This window comes from Nicotiana attenuata, unplaced genomic scaffold (genome assembly GCF_001879085.1).
Source record: "Nicotiana attenuata strain UT unplaced genomic scaffold, NIATTr2, whole genome shotgun sequence".
NCBI lineage: Eukaryota > Viridiplantae > Streptophyta > Magnoliopsida > Solanales > Solanaceae > Nicotiana > Nicotiana attenuata.
Window position 1 is genome coordinate 113159 of NW_017670785.1, and position 13976 is coordinate 127134.

Here is a 13976-nt window from a genome sequence, read left to right on the forward strand (position 1 = left end):
TTTAGGGTTTCCAAAACTTTTGAAACGATTTCTGTTTCTTCTTCTTCTTCTTTCTTTATGTGAATCTGCCTGTATATGCTTTGTTCTTATGTGTTTTCGCTTGTGCATATTTTCTCTTATGTTCTTATGTTTTGCCGTTATTATGCATGTTCTTCTACTTGTGCTCTGTTATCTCTTCTACTGTTTCTACAGCATGCTTTCACATGTCTAGCTTATGCGTTCCTTTACCATTTTCTTACTGAGCTTTTGTCTGCCTTTACTAGACTTTTGTTTGAACTCTAAACCTGTTTCGCCTACTGTTTCTTAAGTTCTATGTCGCCTCTATTTTCTCTTGAACTTTCTTGAGTTTGGAGCTTTTCTTGAACATGCTTTGTTTTTACTCTATTGCTTCAAACTTGCCATTATATCTATGTGCTTTCTCATGAGACTCTCTGAGTCTGTTCGATGGCTTGCCCTCTCCTTTCTGTACCCTACTTGAATTTGAAACCCTAGACTAAACTGGAATCTTTCGCTTATGATTTTGAGACTGTCTATGCCAACCTTTTCTTTCTTGCTTGACGCTTGTGTGCTTATATATGAGGGTTTTTCTTTCAAAAGGGTTCTGCCAACTTGTAATCTCCTTTAATAAGGCTCGATTGATTGGTTATTGATTTTCCAATTGAACTTTCCCTCACCCTTTTTCTGACTAAGTTCATTCGAACAAAGCTTTTTACTGGCTGTTTGATTGACCTACTTGCCTTATTTCTCACAAATCATGTACCATAGGATTCTTGCTTTAAGTAATCCCTATGTACTTACCTGTGTTATGGTACTTTGGAAAGGTTTTTTAATTATTCATCTTTCCTTAATTGTCTCATGCCCGTTTGAAATCAAACCCCTTAACCTTAGGGAGACCTTCTGTGATTGATTGTAAACTATTTTCTTGCCTTTTTTGCTTACTCGTTTTCTGCACTATAAAAACAAGACACTACACACAAGACACTACACACAAAAAAATGCGGGAAAACCTCAAAAAAACAATTCAGACTTCAATTGAACACTATACAATTACAATACTTTCTCTACTACTACTTTCTCTACTTCTAATACTGAGCACTCTGCTCCTCTTCTCTTCTACTATCTGAAACATTCGCGAGTTCTCTTGAACTCTCAAGTATTTGCTAAAGAACCTGAGTTTGCTCTTGCTGATTTCTGGCTGTTACTTGCTTCTATTATCCTGCTGTTCTAAAGCTTGCAACTGGTATGCCCTTCTAATTAAATAATACCCTCCAAACTATATGTTTACTTCTACTCCTCTGTTATGCATTCTTTACTATGTGTTCATCCTAGTCTGTCATGCTCTCTTTCATCATGTTTCGGCATCTTTGGGTCTGTTTGTGCTTTCTTGCTTTCCTCATGTTTTCTGTAAATGCTTTCCTATGTGATTCCCTGTCCCTTTGACCCCCTTCTTATGTGTGAGTGCAATTCTGAGTCATGTTGGCATTCTATTATTGCCACTCATGACTTAGAATCAGGTTCTCTTGAACCTCTAATCAAATCAATTCCCATTCCCTTTACCCCTTATGTGATGAGCCTTAACTCAGGACTGGTGGTGCCCTAATCACCATCCAGACCCAGGTTTGACTTCTAAAGGTATGCTCTTTATTTGTTGGCCAAGTAGATGGTCAGGGGTGTGCCAGTCTCTGCCCATGGCTGGGTATGACCACCCTCTACTATGGCTCCCTAATCCTTCTCTCACTTTGCACTTATTCCTAGTTCTAAGTTCTGCCCCCTTTTGGTAAGACATGCTTTGGTACCCTGGAGCTCCCTCTGAACTTGGATGCCTGAGCGCTGACAATTCCATACTGTACTATTCTGTTCTAATTGTCATCCAGAGTGTAAGCACTGCCTGGAGTCCTTGAGGCTCCTTGGAACTTTGAAACACTTTGGGTGAGAGAAGGCCTTGGAAATCTGGAATCCGGATTTGGTGAAACATATGTCATTGGATATTAAGATTGAATTAGGCTGCTCGGATCTAGCTGTAGGCTGTGATGTATTTTTAATCATTTTCTTTCTTCTGGTTCTGTAATATTTTTTTGTATAAAAGAACTCGGGGGATATAGTAAAAAGGGTGTGGGAGGGGTTTACTTTTTGCATCAATAAAAGGGTAAATATCATGCCTATAGGTTTGATGTTGTAATTCTGTCACTTAGATACCATGCCTATAGGTTTGATGTTGTAATTCAGCCACTTAGATACCATGCCTATAGGTTTAATGTTTTTAATCACTTAGATACCATGCCTATAGTGTTAATGTTTTTAATCACTTAGATACCATGCCTATAGTTTAATGTTTAAATCAGTCGCTTAGATACCATGTCTATAGGACCAGCGTTTAATCATCTTGTACATCATTAGAATTCCTGCCTATAGGACTTAATATTCATTGTAAATCAGTTGCATATAGAAACTATGTCTATAGGAAGTGTATATGCGTTAGGCAAATTATAGGGTAGTTAAACAATCACTCTTTCACCAGTTAATAACAATGCTTAAAATCAGCTATAGATATCATGCCTATAGGGGTTCGTCTCAAACTCGCTTGATTCAGTTTTAAGCAACAGCAACCTGCCAATTGGCCTTTAACGTAGCGTTTTTAGTAAAACTCTTATAAACCTGTAATGCTTTTAAAATTCTATAAATCTGCAATGCTCTTAAACTTTTCAAACTTGCGTCTTTCTTCTGAAACAATTCCTTTAGATTTTCTGCCTAAATTCTAATCATCTCTTGAATCTATCTTTCAAAACAGTCTTTTAACTCACTCTTTCTTTTAAGGTATTTTCACTTTAAAAAACTCCTCTTTACAAGTCTACTATATTTTCACTCAAACAAATATGCTGATTTCAAAGTCATTTATGAACTTCTGCAACTTTCAACTTTCTGTTTTAACTCTTCTGCATTAGGCTCTTGTTTGAAATCAGTGTTTTCTGAATAACTTGTTTAAAATACTTCAATCTCTGACAATTGGATCCGAGTTGCCTAATGCAGACTTTTTATCTGATTCTATGTGTTAAACTAGTCCGTCAGCCGCTTAAGTTTTAATTTAAAGACCAAACCAGTATGTGAAAGGCATGCTAAACTATATGCTATATGACTTACGGGGTTTTATGTGAGCCTTGCATGTTTGTTTGTCTATCCCCTTACTTGCTATTTGTTTTGGTTGTCGAAATTAGTATTTTGTCCTTTAAACCCCATATATGCCTTACCCCTTTTCTTCCCTTTTAGGATTAGAAGTCCTAATACCCCGGGACTGATAGGTTAGAACGGGTACTAGCATGCAATAAGTAAACGAGACTAATCACGTTTGATACCTTAACGGGGTGGGAAGGGTAGAATATGAATATGATGACTGGTGCGCTAATATCTCGTGTGAGAATGATTGCTGGGTATTGCACCGATGTGATCCATATCATATTTAAACCTAGGACCCCTTTTCTTTATTTATATGATGTGATGTTTTCTTAAAAATTAATGTTTTCTTCAATTAATCTTTTTCTTTCCAAAACCACTTATGTCTTTTTTTCTCTCTTTTCTTTCAAAACTTTCAACTTATTTGTATTCCCTATGTGCAACATTGTTTGTTTACTTCTACTCTTCTTAAAGTCACAATTAAGCATGGCTGGGAACCACACTAGTGGATCTTGAGGGGTGCCTAACACCTTCCCCTCGAGATAATCTCAAGCCCTTACCCGAACTCTGGTTTTTCTTTCAAAAAATCTTTTCTTTTTCTTTAAAGTGTCCTAATGCACTATAATCATTAGGTGGCGACTCTTCAAATTCCATAACCCGATTCCTCAAAAGGGAATGAGAGTTGTTTTGTCCATAATGTCGTAAACCCGATTTCGCCTTAGAAAAAGGGGGCGTCGACACTCGCCTATGTTGAAAGCCCTAATTTTTTCTAGGTTTCTTCGTTTGATTTTGTTCTTGTTTGAGTTTATGTGACTATCTCGTTTTGAATGTGTTTCTACTGAGTTTCTTATGTCTAACTTGCATCAGCTCTATGTGCTTGTGTTCATCTTGACTAGTAAAGACTTGCCTCTTTGCTTGCTATGTTTGGTTGCTCATATCTCACTCTATTTATATGCTAAAACATGACTCATGACTCTCTCTTTGATTGACACTGAGCTCGCTGTTTCTTGGCTTGGTTTGAAAACTTCCCTTTAGACTTTCGATTCTCCTATTTTAACTTGGTTTATTTGCTTATTCTTGGGAACCATGTTACTCTCCTTAAATCAGTAATTTCGAATCATTGATTCCCTGATTTTTCTATGTGCTAATTTTCAATTATCTCCATATTTTGCAACTTTATTCTATTTTCTTATCTTATTTGGGTTAACCAAGTATTTTACTGATTCTTCATTAGTTGTTCCCTTAATTGAACCCCTATGTACTTACCCCTAATTGTCTATTCTACACATGATGCTCTACTTGATTTCTTTGCTTAAATATTTTCTGCCCATTACCGTTGGTTAATTGCCCCTTAATTAAATGAGTACTTGCATTAATTTGATTCTGATTAGTACTTCGTTCAGTAATTACTAGACAATTGTAATTCTTGCCTTATTTTTAAATGGTTTCGAACTGCTATATATACATACTCTCTCATTAACACAAACACAAACACTTTTAGTTCTGAACTAACACTTATACTCAAAACACTCTCTCTTGTTTTACTACATTATACTGTGGCCTGTATAGCTGGATGAAAGCCAAAGCTATATTTCGATGTCCTGCTACCTTTGTTTACTGCATTTTTCTTCTTTGATTGGTATGTTCTAATTAAGTTATCAGCATCAACAACAACATGGTTACTTACGTTCTTGCATTCTTGTCTGCCTACTGCTTGTATCTAATTCGGTACTTTCATTTAGCATTTTGTAATTTCTATTCTCCTGTTTTGAATCAATGTATTATGAATCCTAAATCCCTACCCCAATGTGTTTGATACTTATGGTTTGTTTGGGGCATGACAACATCGAATATTGATGAACATGACTCAAACTTGGACCTCCTAGGATCATAACCTCCATGTTACCCTTATTTGTTGTGTGTTCTGGTTAATTTACAAGCATGACAGCACCCCTATGTTGTGCATGCCCAGAATTGACTCATGCCTATGTATATAGGCCCTTGGAATGGATTCCCAATCCCCTGCCCCCGTTTGGTGTGAAATTATCAACTCTTTAAAGTATTAGTGGTTGTCTCCCATCACCCTTTCCTTTCCTTTGTTCCATCGGCTTTTAAAACTCAATTTCTGCACTTGCACTCTCTCTTAGACTTAAGTTATGCCCCCCTCATGTGAGCTTTGCCTTGGGGCCCATGAGCTCCCTCTGAACTTGGACACATGAGGGATGGCATTTCCACACTGCATTTGTCCCTATTCTGGTGATGTAATTTGGGTGTGAGCACTGCCCGGGGTTCTATTGAGACCCTTAGGGAACTCTGACACACTCAAGTTTGAGAAAGGCTTTGAAGCAATGGTATCTTAAGGCAGTTTATTCCATAGCTCAGGGAGGAACCAAGAATCGGGCTTCCTCTAGTTGTATTTGTATTTTGATGTAATTTGTTATTCCTGGTTTGTAATAATTTGTAATGAACATTTGGGGTTGGTTAGTGAAAAAGGTTGGGTATTTATGCATGTCAAGGGTAGAAACCATGCCTATAGGACTATTTTAATTCTGCATAATTTAAACTGCATCTAGAAATCATGCTTATAGAGATTTATTTACTCTGCATGTTTAATATCACGCCTAGATAACCTGCCTATAGGACTTCATTCTAAAATGCTGCACGTTTAGATATCATGTTTTAGCGCCCAAGTGGTTATAATCCAGTAACGCGTTAAAATCAGTAACATCTAGAATTCATGCCTATAGGGGTTCATAAGTGAAATCCTATCTGTTTCTACTCACATGCAATGTTAGGTAATATGTCTATAAGGATCTAAAATCAGTATCGCACAGAAATCGTGCCTATAGGGATTCTTAAATAAATCTGATTCACTTCATTCACAGTCAATATTAGATATCATACTCCTAGGGATTAAAATCAGTAGTAGTAGATACTATCACCTCCAGAACCTGTAACCAATACAATTTAATTTGTCCATTCTGAATCTCTTGTTAACAATCTAATTCCCTTTCTTAACAAGGTTCAGCAAGCATGCCTATAGGATTTCAAACAATTCGTTTTGAGTTCTAGTGTCTCATCACCTTCTGAACTAAGTATATATCGTGCATATAGGACCCCGTCTAAACATTTTGGCAAGCCATAGGCAATATAAGTAAAGGGAACTCGCCTCTGTTATTTGTTTAAGTGTTACAAAAAGTAGGTAGGCTCGATTCTATTTCCTAACTGAGTCATGTAATAAGCCAGGCCTGCTGCAATACAACAATCTCCTTTTCCCTCAAGTATATATTTTAGAATCAGACCTTACTAATTTATTTAAGTCATGCTATAGGATTGTTTTGTTTGAAGGAGGTATACTTGAGCCTTGTGTGTTTCACCTTTAATGCGCAGTCTTTATATGTTTTGTCTGTTGCCTTAGAATTTTTGCCTTTGAAACTTCAAATAAGCCTAATATCCCTCCCTTTTAGGATTAGTAGCCCTAAGTGCCTCCGGGACTGATAGGAATGGGATGGGTAATAGCATGCAATAAGTAATTGAGACCAATTCGTGCTTTAATACCTTAACGGGGTGGGAAGGGTAGATATGGATATAATAACTGGAGCGCTAATGCCACATGTAACCCCTCTTTTGAGGAGTGATTATAGGGTATTGCATTGATGTGATCCATATTTTTATTAAACCAAGGACCCCCCTTTCTTTATTTCCCCCTTCTCTTTTTCTGCATTGTAACTCCTTACTTAAAATCAGCTCTTTTAATTTCTCTTTCAAACCTTGTTTATTTTCAGACCATTGTGTATTGAAATCCCCTCTTATTTGAGCCTTATCTGCTTATATGTTAATTGCACCCCAAATTCACAATAACTGTCTGGCCGGGAACTACACTAGTGGATCCTCAGCGGTCTCTAACACCTTCCCCTTGGGATAATTTCAAGCCCTTACCCAATCTCTGGTTACCCAAACAAACTTAGAATTGAATCTCTATTGGTGTTCTAATGCACTTTAATCATTAGGTGGCGACTCTTCAAATGCAAAACCCAGTTCCCAAAAGGAACGAGTTGTCCTTCCAAATGTCATAAACCCGATTTTGCGAGAAAAAGGGGTTGCGACAGCATAGCGATTCTGCTGTGGATTTTAGGCTTTTACCATTTCAGATTGTTCTTGTGAATTTGTACCTTCCCTTTATATGTAATTACTTGTTTAAATTCCTTTAAGCGTTTAATTTCTTTTACAAGGCAAAACTGACTTATCTTCTTGGTTTCTTTTCTTTATTGCTATTTTAAGTTATAAACTGTCGTATTTACTGCTTTCTTTACATGCAAATACGTGACAACATGCTTTTAATTATTGCATGATCATGCTCGACATCATATTCCACTCGTGCCAAACAAATACCATAGCAACACTTATAATGAGTGTTTGCGCTCTTCCTATATTATTACCCCCTAAATTTGGAAAGGCATATTTGCGGTAAAACTAGTCGATCAACGGTGTAGTCGATGGTTCTATGCCTTCCCCCTTGAGTTGTCCGCTCAAGGGTACCAGTCTAAAATCCCATACAAACTTTACTCTGTTTAAACTATGCATGCATCATGGTCAAACCTAGCCGAGTCAGTTATGTTGTTCGCATAATGACTCTTTAAGATAGCCTTGTCCAAAGTCCATTGGGTTTCTCTAAATCCAAACGGACACTACTACGTTTTGTGTATTTATTTGGAGAACTAAATGTTTCATGCTAATTGTTGGTATTAAATTGTCGAGTCTGGTTGGGGTAGGGTCTAACCCTTTTGTTTTGCAAAAAATGAGGCACGAGGTCCCTAGTTTTGGTATGATTAGCATGCCCCCACTCTTGCTAGACTGGTGGAGGAGTCTTCCATCAAATGATCAAATCAATGAGTAGAAAGAGAGAGCCGCTAAAGCTAGCAAAAAGTTGGAATATCTGGAATACAGTCTGCTGGAATTGGAAGGAAAAGTGAGGAAGAGAGTCACCGACTGCCAAAACGCCGAGGGAAATGAAGGAGAACACCTAGCAAAGGCATTTTTACTGGTGAACCTACGTGAACTGGAGGATCTGATCAACGAGAGAATTCAACCTGAGGAAGGTCCATCTAGGACCAAATAGATAGGAGTTTATCTTTTCGCTTTATAAAATGTAATAAGGTCAAGGGCCATTAGTGACTTTTTATTTCTTATTTATTTAGTGTCAATTTGGGATTGGTCTACTTTTATCAATAAAATGAGGCATTTACTATTCTAAGTTCTCCAAGTTAATTTATCGCTAGGCCTACCTCAGGCACAAACAGGTTCCCAAGTTAGGACACGTTTTACATTCTGCACTATGTGTTTAAATATCGCAACGCTTTTTGTAAACCTCACTAACTTGGTTACCTTTTGTTTTACTTTTTGTTTATCATTCCCCCTCCCCAAAGGTTAGTTCGTTCACTCTGGAAACATCATCTTATTCCACGAGATCCAGGGGTTCTCCACCCACTCCTCCTCTTAGTCTTGCTGTAAGCACGTGATTTTTGCCCTATATGAAATACTCCTACAAAATCCAAGAAAATAGATATTTCTTAATTATTTACCATTTTTAGGAATTTTTATAGATTATTATTAATTATTTGTATTTTTTTCTTGCATGTTTAAGTTTTATTTAAATCATGAAAAATACCAAAAATATGACGCATGGTATTTAGGCTTTATTTTTACATTTTTAGAATTAACCAATAGTTACTTGTTTTATAAAAATTGAAAATCACAAAAATGCTTCATTTTTACACTCTTTCCTTTATTTGATTTTTTTTCTTTTTTAATTTAGGACTAAGTAGCTTTTATAATTTTTATAATTAGTTAATTAGTGTAATTTCACACTTTTGGATAATTTAGGATTTTTAATTTGTAGGATTTTAATTAAAAGAAAAGGGAAAAATTGAAAAATAAAAGAAAGGAAATTAGAAAAAGAGTTTAATTTAAATTTGGGCCAAACGCTATACCCGAATCTACCCAAGCCCAAACACAATACCCAATCTCCTTACCCAAACCCGCCTGACCCGACCCGCCTGACCCCACTTCCCCCTTCTTTAATTAAACCTAGCTAGACCTAACAATATGGAGGAGACCTAAGAGATCAGACCCTCTAGCGCAGCTTTTCCCCTTCTTCTACATTCCCTCATCATCTTCAGAAAAAGCTCACTCCTCTCATCTTTAGAAAAGAATCAGATTCCCCCTCTTAGCAAGAAAAATCGGGTCCCCTCACCTTCAAACACATAAACGGTTCTTTCTTCTTAAAAACAAAAATAATCTCATATTCGAGAATGGCTTCACAGATTGGAAAACCAGAAGTTAAAAATGGAAAGAAACTTGGATTTTCGATGGATATTTGAAGAAGAATTGATTTCGAATCTCGATTTCTTTTCGTTCCGGGTATCTAACAGCCTTTTGGGAGCTGTGGATTTGCTGTTTCGTTGCTGATTTTTGCTGAGATCCGTTAGCTAAAGCTCCGTAGCAGTTCTTCTTCACTTTTAGTTGGTTCAATTTTTGCTTGTTTCGCTGCTGTCCAGGTACGGCTCTTTGACTAAATGACATAAACCTGCAGATTTGTTTGGGGAATAAGAACTGGTGGAAATTGTTCATGTGTCATCTGTTCTGTTACCTTTGTTTGATGGCTATTGTTGGTTTGTTTAATTGCTGAAGTTTATGCTTGAATTGTTAGTTTTTGGAGCACTGATTTTGAGGTTGAGAACATGACTATGATGTTTGAATTGGGTCAAAACTCAAGACACCCACACTAATCATCTTCAGTAATAACAATTTTGTTTATGTTAGAAGTTGCCCGAGTAATCTGAATCTAATAGTGGCAACTTTAATTCAACATCATGTTCAATTGTAATCAAAGTTCGGAGTGTAATTTGTAAAGTTTTTTTTTTTGGTTTTAAATTTGTTTTGAATGTACTACATCTGAAATCAAGGAATACAAATCAGTATAGTATTTTAGTTGCAGAATTACACAGTTTATTGGTGTCGTAGCTTCTCATGTAATAAACAGATTGATATTTCAATGACTAATTCATCTATGTACTCAAGTTGTTAAGTATTTCCAGTATGATTTAGTTAAGTTGGTCTTTCCCCTTTTTCTTGGTAACTGGCGTTTCAATAAGAATATGATCAACTGAAAGTTGCCGTTTGTGATTTTGTTCAAATGCCATTGAATGGGAAGTGGATTATAGCACTCTACTGATATAGCCTATGAGTTGTTAATTTCATAATGTGATATCTGATGCGTGTAAATGCATGTGGGATTGTATGTTCCAAGTATTTTAATTGCAATTATTATGTGGCATACAATTCCTATATAATGTGACAAAGCATGAATTATGTGGCATGGTGAAAGCAACTTTTATCACTACTACAGAATGTCAACTCACAACAACTCCAAATTAAAGGTGTTATTGTTATGCACGTCTACTGTACTAGAAATGCGCATCAAAACTCTTTCAGTGACATATCTCTAATTAGTTCAATAATAATCGTGAATATCGTAGTCTGCTTTAGTTAAGTAAATGCTTGTAAAATAATTTGAGGTGTGCCATGCCAATTAAAATCCTTAAGTCCATGGCCCTCATAAAACTAGCTAGCTTTTATAGAAAATTGAGGCGTGCCGTGCCAAATAAAATCTCAAAATTCATGACCCTCATTTAATTAATGTGTTTGCTCTTTAGAAATCGAGGCACGCCATTTAACGAATTTTCCATGGCCCTCGCAAAGTTAGAAACGCGTAGTTGCTTTAGGCGCGTTATTTAATAATTTTACCTTCTTAAACTCGGGTGTGCATTTCATGTGACCCAAATCCAAATCCTAAAACGTTGAATAAAATGTGTTTTAGATTTCGGGTGCATTTCATGTGACGCGATCCAAAGACATATTTTAGACGACGTTCAATCTTCTTTAAAATTAATCAAAAACGGTAAATAATTTTAAAATTGCACTATAGGTTGAAACATGTATAAAAATCAGATTTTAGCCAATTATAATAGTTTAAGCGACCGTGCTAGAACCACGGGATTCGGGGGTGCCTAACACCTTCCTTCGGATCAACAGAATTCCTTATTCAGAATTTCTGGTTCGCAGACTCCACTCGGGAAGTCGAAATTTCCTCGATTTGGGATTCAAGATAAACCGGTGACTTGGGACACCAAAATCCAAACTTATCCCAAGTGGCGACTCTGAATTGAATAAATAATGCCATTTCGAATAATGTCACTTTAAATGGAAAAACTCCCTTATACATTATCCTTCGGGGTATGTGTGTAAAAAAAGGAGGTGTGACAGCTCTGGCGACTCTGCTGGGGATACGAACCTAGAATTTCGATTCAGGGTTCAAGAATTCGAGCTTAGTATAATTGTTATATTTGTCTTTATCTGATTTTTCTACATGTTCCATGCTATACGTGCTAAATGTTTTACAGCTTTATTATTTGTTGAATTGTATATATAAACTGTTACGAATCCCTTCCTCTTTCTGTGTCTTCTACATCATGGAGAAGGGTGCACTTCGTGTAGCTTCTCTTCTGTTTAGAGTCTTTCCCTATTTAGAACGAGGTTTGGATAAGTTGCTAAGCCGGCGGAGCTTCTGTATCCCCGGTACGCTGCCTCCCTCTCGGCTCGAGTTGTCCGCTCGGGTAAACCAGGTCTAGACCAATAAACCTAGGGTTGAACCTAGAAGAACAAAACCTCATGCCAGATCCCTAGTAGGACGTTTGTTTGCATCATGTGCATTTGACTTACGGGACTCAACACAGGGGTTGGGTCCGTCTAGGACAGGTGACCTGAAATGAAAAAGACCATCCCGATGCATCTTACGTGCTACTTGTGCATTTATTTGCTCGGCTTTTGCATGTTAACCGGCCTGTATATAATGAGAAAATTGAGAAAATAAGCAGTGTTAGGACTAAGTAAGGGTGACCGTTTGTTTTGAAAAAACCCCAATGCCCAAATAGTACCGAAATGCTGCCGGATTTGTGAAAAATGAAAAAAAGAGAAAAAGAGAAAAATATTTGAAAAAAAGGAAAAAAGTTGTTGTTCAAAAGTACATTTTTGATTTTGGCAAATCTGACCGAACTACGCGGGTCTGATTCTCACCGGATGTGAGATACGTAGGCAAACCTCATCGGTTCCGACCCCAATTTTCAAAAAATCCAAAAATATTTTCTTTCAGTTCTTTCTTTAGAAATCTTTCAAAATACAGGTTTCCTTCATTTTGAAGTATTTTTCCAAAAATCCAAAAGAAATCAGAAACAAAAATCTAAAAATATTCTTTTCTTCTTTAGAAGTCTTTTTTTTGCAAATGTCAATAAAAATTTTGAAAAAATTAAAGTCCAAAAATATTTTTGCTTTTCCTTAGAAGTACTTTTGTAAATAAATAAAAGCTCAGAAATTCAAAACATTTTTCTTAAAGAAGTCCCCCTTTTAAAAATTAAGAGGTTACATCCAAAATCCAAAAATATTATCTTTTTTTCCTTAGAAAAAGAGAAAACAAATGAAAAACTCAAACAAAAAGTATTTTCTTTCTACTTTTAAAATTTCCAAAGTTCAAATAAAAAAAAAAAATTTTCAGAAGTCTTTCTTTTAAAAATAAAGTCAAAATCAAAATCCAAAAAACATTCCCTTTCTTCTTTTAAAGCATTTTTAGAAAATTCAAAAAAAAAAAAAACAAAATTTTTTCAAAAAATTCAAAAAAAAAACTATTTTTTGCCTTAAAGCTTTCATTATCTGAGTTTTATAAAGAGAAAAAAAAAGTTTGTTTACTCAATTCCCAATTTTGCCCGAACTACGCTGGTTTGATTCTCACCGGATGTGAGATACGTAGGCAACCCACATCGGGTCCAACCACCCTTTTGCAAAAATAGCCAAAAAATACCAAAATTTTAATACAAAATAAGTCGGGTGATGCCATTCTTGTTTTAAAACAAGCCGAATGTCCAGAAAAGGGCGCCGGAAAGCCGTTTTTGCAAGAACAACCACCTTGGGTCATTTTCAATGGTTAGCCGGCACAACCTTAAAATCCTACTCCCAGAAGTGCTGAAAGGCAGTATCTGCAAAACCAAGTCCTTGTTTTTCTAGATAAAGAAAAGTTTGCAAAAGTAGCCACTTTTTCCTTTTAGGTCAGAATAAGTCATTAAAATACTCCTTAGATGTCTTTTTTTCATATAAAAAAAAGTAAATACATATTTTTGCTCAAAAATCCAAAACATTTTCGTAAAAGTCCCTCTTCCGAAAATTAAGAGGCAACTTTCAAAATCCAAAAAAAAAAATATTTTTCTTTCGTGTTAGAAAATAAATGAAAATTCAAACAAAAATATTTCTTTCTACTTCTAAAATTCCCAAAGTTCCAATAAAAAGAAAAGGAATTTTTTTTGTTTAGAAGTCTTTCTTTCAAAAATTCAAAAGAAAAATCAAAAATCAAAAGTACATATTTCCCTTTTTCTTTGAAAGCATTTCTTTCAAAATTCCGAAAAAAAAGAGTTAGCTTATTTGCAAGAACTACGCTTGGTCTGATTCATGCGGGGTCATGATAAGTAGGCAATCTCAATAGGATTCGACCGTAACCCTAAAAAAAATACGAAGGAAGGAAATAAAAGAAAAACAAGAGAGGAAAAGAAACGCAAAAAGAGAAAATAAGGAATCGAGAGAAAAACCATGGCAAAAGAAAAGGGAAAAGCAGAAAATGAAAAACAGAGGGAAAAGAAAAATGAGAGAAAAATAGAAAGAGAAAGAAAAGCAAGAAAAACAGATAGTAGAAATCAAAAGAAGAA